The following is a 7,287-nucleotide window of genomic DNA, read 5'->3' as shown; positions in this document are numbered from 1 at the left end:
CTTGAGCCCAGGAGTTGGAGGTTGCTGTGAGCTGTGATGCCACAGCACTCTACCCAGGGGGATAGCTTGAGACTCTCTCAAAAAAAAAATAAAGAAAGAAAACAAAAACAAACAAACAAAAAAAATGGTATAATCCAGGCTAGAGGATAGAATCATTGTTATAAATTCATCTTTATGCTATTCTTTGTTTTTTTGTCTTGTTTTAGAGACAGGGTCTCTCTCTGCCGCTCAGGCTGGAGCGCCATGGCATCAACCTAGCTCACAACAATGTCAAACTCCTGGGTTCAAGAGATCCTCCTGCTTCAGCCTCCTGAGTAGCTGGGACTACAGGCATGTGTGACCACACTTGGCTAATTTTTCTATTTTGTCTCTTTGTAGAGATGAGGTCCCACTTTTGCTCAGGCTGCACCTTCCGACTTTAAAAGAAATTAAAATGTTTTCATGGGCCCCTAAAAATCTTCAGGGCCTGGGCCTGCTGTATGACAGATAGGTTGGATTTGAAGGTGGTAGGTGGGCCCATCATTACCATAGCTGGACAGATGAAAACTCTGGCTCTAAGCCAGGACATGACTATAATGAACTCATTCTCAGGATAGACCTGGTGGGGCCTCCCCAGGACATCAGGGGTTTCCCCCAGAAGACCCTGGGACACCTATAAGCCTGTCCCCACCCCCAGGAAAACACTAGTAAGTAACATCATCAAAGGGGTAAGGAGTGCCCCCAGTGGAAACCCACCCAGCTCTGCAATTCAAGGCATACAACTTCCCTTGACGAGTTGAAGACCAAAATTTTCTTTTAATTTAAAAAACACAAAATACACTACACACAAAAATAAACTATCATCTTAGAGCAAGAAGATGACAAAGTGGTCCAGTATCCCCAGGACAGGAGCTCATGGACAGGAAGGACATACTCACTTGCTCAGCCTTCCCTTCCAAATGTCCTCTGTGTACTTATGTTGCCACTGAGTTTCAGATGTGTGGCATTGTACATACTGTTAAAATGAAAATTTTAAGAAAGGGGAAAAAGAAAAAGTCCAATACAAACTCTCAGCGGATCCCATCTCTTAAATAAAAATACAAAGGAAGAACTGAAAGTGTCCTCTGCACCCATGTAACCGCCAAACTCTGGGGGCATTTCCTCCTGCACTTTTTCGATCTGCTTTTTTCCCTTTACAAAAACTTGATGCTAAAGTGACATCATGGGTTTTCTTCAACTCGTATGTTTCCTCCCAAACAGAGTACCTCAGTTACCCTTCTTCCTCAACACACATGCAAACTCCATATGCCGATGGGATGGTTGATAATGGGATTCCTCAGAGGGTTGTATGGAATCTTCTTACTCGACTCTCTTGCTGGACACTTGTGTTGTTTCCCAGTATTCTCTGTCACAAACCACGTTCTAACGAGTAGCTTTGCTTGTGCTGTTATTCTTATTGGATTTATCAGATTGTTAGGACTGGAGTTGGGGGATGGTCAAAGGGATGTTGAGTTTTTTTATTGTAATAAGCAACTTCCAGTGATCGTCCACATTGACTTTCATCAATCTCTACCATTTTGATAGCTATAAAGCCAAAAAGTGGCTTCTTGTTTGTGTATTCATTTGTATTTGTTCTGCCATAAGGGATTTGAAATTTCTTTTTCTCTGATTATCCAGCATCCACTTGTATTCTTCTTGTATGAATTAGTCATTCATTTCTTTTCTTTTCTTTTCTTTTTTTTTTTTTTTGAGACAAGAGTCTCACTATGTTGCTCTCGGTAGAGTGCTGTTGTGTCACAGCTCACAGCAACCTCAAACTCTTGGGCTTAAGTGATTCTCTTGCCTCAGCCTCCCAAGAAGGTAGGACTCCAGGCACCCACCACAACCTCTGGCTATTTTTTTTTTTGCAGTTGTCACTGTTGGTTAGCAGGCCCAAGTCACACTCAAACCCACCAGCTTTGGTATATGTGGCTGGCGCCCTACTCACTGAGCTACTGGCGCTCAGCCAATCATTCATTTCTTTGTCTGGCTTTCTGTTTGTTTTTTTCTTATTGATTTATAGGAACTCTTTGTATAAGAACACAAATCTTTTAGCTGCTAAAATATGGCAAATATTTTCTCCCTAGCTATCAGATCTCACCTAACTTCATTGGTGAGGCTATTATAAATCATAAGTGCTTCATCTTTATGAAGTCAAATTTGAGGAGTTTTTTCCTGTTATGGCTCTGTGTTTTGTGCCTTTTCCATCCCTAAGAGGGCAAAGGTGTGAGGAGAAGGGCGGGGTAGGGGGCAGCTTTTGCTGAGTCTTCTCATCTCACTAGTACTCAGAGTTCAGCCAAATTCAGGCACCTCCCACCCACTCTCTCCTGTTTTACACAGGCCCACCCTCAGCCATTTGAAAACTCCTGACCTCACAGGGCAAGTTGGGGCTAGGCCTGAGCCCAGAGGCCTGGGGATCTGGAGAGTGCTGGCTGTCACCTTTGAGAGTAAGGAGGAACCAGAGCCTGCCTCCCTACCTGGGCCTCTTGGATGACCTATTTGTGCAACTTATTTATTTTCTCTGCAAACACCCAGTGGGGCCAACCTACCCAGGAGGGAGCATACGCAGCTGATTCAGCCTCTTCAGACCTTAGTTTCCTCCTCTGTGAAATGGGGCCAATGAAAGCCCCTACTCAGTGAGCCGGCGGGAGGCTCACAGAGATGCCTGGTGTAAACACTGCGTTGTCATTGCATGGTGCCAGGCACACTATAAGCACCCAGGTGTCCACATCAACCTCCAAAGACATCAGCACCTACTCAGGACCTGACTCATGGGCATTCTTGAGCACAAAACTCTGCCTGAGTTCACTGGCTTTGACAGAGTGGCTATATCCTTCTGCCTTAGTTTCCCCATCTTGAAACTGTGCCATAACAGTCCCCACTGTACAGAGCCCACATTACAAGAATGAAAAGTGTCAGGTGAGCACCTTTTTAGGCCCCGAACTTGTCCCTGAGGATGAGGAAGCCTGGGTACCTTCTGCCTCTAGCTCACCTTTGTGGGGTAATAGTACAAGAGATAGCCAGAGGTCTCTCATCTCAGGGGGACCCTAATCTAGTGCTGGTGATAAAGAAAATGGCATAAAGATGAATGGTGAGAGGTGATGCAAAAGGGTTGGGAGCAGGGGCCTGGCCTGATCTAGGGGTAGCATCCATGCTGAGAGTTGAATGGTCAGAAGAGACAGACAGGGGGAAAGAGAAGGTAATCCGGGAGGACCCAGCCTGAGTCAAGATCCGAAAACATAGGCATATGGGGGAATGGCCAGGAGGGGACCATGTTGGGACTGGGAGAATGGGCTGAATGGGCTGAATGGCTGGAGAACAGTCAGGACTGTTTAGAAGCTGAAGAGAACACGTCAGGACTGGAGGAGGCTGATAGGATGGCCCAAGTGGCTGGCGAGCAGCAGAAGCTGCCTCTGGCAGTGTGTGCAGGGTCGGGCTGAATTGGGGCAGGGAGGAGGCCAGGGCGGGTCCCAGCTCCAGACAGGGTGTCCCTGAGCACAAACCCAGGGTACCACCTGCAGCTCCCATCTCACCTGCCAGCCTGTGCCCCCCAGCTGCTCCTTTCCTCCCCTTCCCAGCCCCAGTATCTTAGTCTTTCTTTCCTGGCTCATCTCATTTCAGTTACAACTCAGAAATGCTTCATTTTTATGTAGTCTAATTTGAAAAGTTTTCCTGCTATGGCTCTGGGCTTTGTGTCTTTTTTATCCCTTCACCCTTCTGCTCATGCAGGGCCCCACAGCCCGGAATCCAGCCTAGAGTGCACCCACCATCCCCCATATTCTGTTCTGTCCTGGGGTCCACATCCTGTTCACCAGAGGTGGCTCCCCAGAGGGTAAGCGGTGCGAACAGGTCCCAGTTCCCCACCTGTGAAACAAGCACATCTTCCTATCATTCCTTTTCTCCAGGCATCTCATGCCACACCACACTGGTAGCCTCCACCTGGATCTCCCAGACCCTGTGCCCCAGCCCGCTGTGAGACCATGTTAACCTGAGAGCCCTCGAGAGCTCTTGAGTAAAACCCAAACTGAGGGGTGCCCCTGAATGGCTTCCAACCTCCTAGCCTTGCACCTGCTGAGCTGACAGCGGAATGGAATACCCTTCCTCTGTTTCTGGAGGGCACGGGGGGCAGGTGAAGGGGTCTGAGAGGGCAGATGATAGGTGAAGGGGTCTGAGAGGGCAGATGATATGGGCATGGGAGCCCAGCCCAGCCTCAGGCAAGGAGCCTCTGCAAGGAGTCTGAGCCTCAGTTTTCCCTATCTGAACAATGGGATAATTTTCTGTTCCCTAGGGAAAGCTCAAGGGAGATCTGAGGACCCCTGGGAAGAAAGGAGATGTCTTTGTCATCCTCAGGGTATACAGGGCATCCTCCCCAATCCTTTAGCAGGCACAGGTCAACGGGCTGCCAAGTAGGTGGGCATGTGGGCAGAGGGAATCTGACTGGGCTTCTGGTCTCCACCCCACTCCCCTATCCCAGGGTAACTGGGCTGAACAATGCCCTGTGGGGGCTGATGAGGAGACGCCCCGATGTTTGCACAGGCTGCCTGGGAATGTAGCAGGACAGGCCCTGGGGGCCCCTGAGTCAGTAGCTATGGGCACTGGTCCAGGAGGGGTGGAGCATTCTCAGCAGGTAGCACTAAAGGCCCAGGTACTCTCCCCACACACAGGACTGAGTGGGGAATCAGTCCAAGGTCAGTGGCTTGCTGGTTCATTCACTTCCTAGTTGGCTACCCCACATAGCCCCTCCTGGCCATGCCTAGCTCTATCTGTCTGATGGAGAATGGATACTACCCAGGGCTTAGGCTTCCTACCCCCCATTCACACCCCTTACCTACTCTAAGCTGTCCCCAAGCAGAGATGGGTCTACCACTCACATATCCAAGTCCCTAACCCACACCCAGCACTGGCAAATTTAGTCTACTCACTCCCATCCCCAGGCAAGTCTTCATTTATCCCTTGAATACATCCCCGATCCACCTAGCTCCTCACTCCCAGCATTACATCTCTCTCCTGCTCAAACTCCCACTATGGCTCTCTAGTGCCCTGGCCCTAAAGGCCCAACTCCTTGGGGTGTGTGAGGTCCAGCCCCTCTTTCTGACCTTGGATTTCTCTGGGCCTTGGGCCTTAAATAGTTCACACTCACTTCTGCCTCAAGGGCTTTGCAGAGGCAGTTCCCAGACTAGAGCCTGAACCTCATTCACCCTTGTGAGCACAGGCCAATGGTCACTGACCTAGGGGACTCAACCCCAGTACATGCTCAGAACTCATTCTGGACCCTCATCTGAGGCCCCCACAGCAGGAGGTGTGAGGCTAGGTCTCCTCTCCCCACCCACTGGCTCCCCAGGACAAGCCTGGAGTGGAGGGGTAGGGGTCCATCAATGCTGTGCCCTGCCCTCCTCAGTGTCACAGCTGGGAGTGCTAGATAAGTCAGGACCAATTGACACCCAACAGGACCACAGACAGAGACTCCTCCCTGTGCTGGGCGAGGGGATAGTAATAAACCACCCTCTCCCTCCCCTCACCATCCTGTAGGCCTGGAGAAACAACCTCTCTGAAAGCAGGGAGAATGAATGAATGAATGAACAAGCCTGACTCTGGCTGAGTCCCAGCCCCGGGGAGCAAAACCCAGGTTCTATGGGCTGGTCATGGTGTGTTCAGCCATGCTGGGACCGAGGTTCTTGGGGAAGGGCATGAATGGAGCCAGAAGCCCCTACCTCTGGGGTAGCCCATCACCCCTACAGCCCAGTATCCTCAATGATGAAGTGAGGTTTGGATCTGAGTGGAGACTGACTCCATCAATAAAGGCCATAAAGGCCGGGTACCCTCCCTCTTCCCTCTTGCGGTGCTTCTGAAGAGGAGAAAGGGCAGTCAGTGTGTTCACACCCCAGGAGAAGTCAAAGGTACTCACGTTAGGGACAAATGAAAACGGAAATGGGGAGGGTGGCCCCCAAGTCCTAAGTCCAAGTGCATTCTCTCTGTGGACAGCCCTGGCCTGGGCACCTATTGTGTCTGTCTCACAAAGGCTTACACCATGCCCCCATATTCTGTGTCTCCCCCCGTCACTGTGGGGATTTGTCCGTGGCACTAGTTTTTCCAAAAGAAATAGGTTTGAGGAGGTGGGGGGGGTACACACAGTAGGTGTGGCTGGAATGGAAAAAACAGGCAGCAGGTGGGGAAGCCAGTCACTGCCTCCTGCCTGCCCAGGTCCCAGCAAGCACCCAGAGGAGAACAAAGGCCACAGTCAGGAGGGTTGGGGTGGGCGGTCTGTGGGCTGCCCTTGAGGGGCCCCTGGCACCAGCCACCAGCTGCTTGTCCCTTGTCCTATGCCAGGGGCCCTGGAGGGAACCACTAGGCCTCAGGGTTGGGCAGAGGTGGTGGTAGAGTGGGGGGGCCCCACAGGCTGCTCCACCCAATGACTCAGCCCCAAGATGGGCCTCCCCAGGGAAGACAATGGTGTCTTGTGGGTGCCAGGAGAACCTCCTGATAGTGTGAGCCCCAGAGCAGAGTGGGACCCAAAGAAGAGCTGAGCCTCAGTTTCCCTGTGAGTTTCCCTATGGGTTTAATCACTCAGATGTGAGAACCTCTAACATACTGCTGGAAAGAGCCATACTAGGATCTAAAGGGGAAGGATCTCTGATGGCTCATCTTGCATTTGGAGGGCAGGCACTGGACTGGTCACTATCACCAACATGGCAATGCCCAGCACAAAACCTGGTATGTTGTCAGTGCTCAGTGGTGAATGGTCCATGAATGGTTTGTTACTACACTTCTTAGGGCAAAACTGAAGGTCTTCTCTAGAAACTCTGGCTCCCATTAGATGGCTTAGTCCCTGAGCATGGGTGGGGAGGGGGCTGGCCCACGCTGAGTGAGACTCCAGCCTGGCCTTCAAGGAAACTCCCAAGGCAGGGCAGAGAGAGCCAGAACCAGACACAGACAGCCTCAAACCTACGGGGTCAGTACAAGGCTGCAGGGAAGGACTGGGATGCAAAAGCAAGCTGTCAGTGCCTATTCTATACCCATTGCTTTGCCCTTCTGTTCTGATGGGGTAACTGAGGCCCAAAAAGTAGCAAGAACTTGCCCAAGGTCATAGTGAGATAGGGAAGGATGAGAAATTCGAACCCAGGCCCCAAGATCTACTGCTTATGAGAGGCTTGCTGGGCCACAAAGGGTGAGGGTCAGCTTGGCGCTTGTAGCTCAAGTGGCTAAGGCACCAGCCACATACACTCAAGGTGGTGGGTTTGAATCCAGCCTAGCCCACCAAACAACAATGAC

The sequence above is a fragment of the Otolemur garnettii genome, unplaced genomic scaffold (assembly GCF_000181295.1).
Source record: "Otolemur garnettii isolate 467f Iridium unplaced genomic scaffold, OtoGar3 scaffold00029, whole genome shotgun sequence".
NCBI lineage: Eukaryota > Metazoa > Chordata > Mammalia > Primates > Galagidae > Otolemur > Otolemur garnettii.
This window is presented reverse-complemented; position numbering follows the sequence as displayed.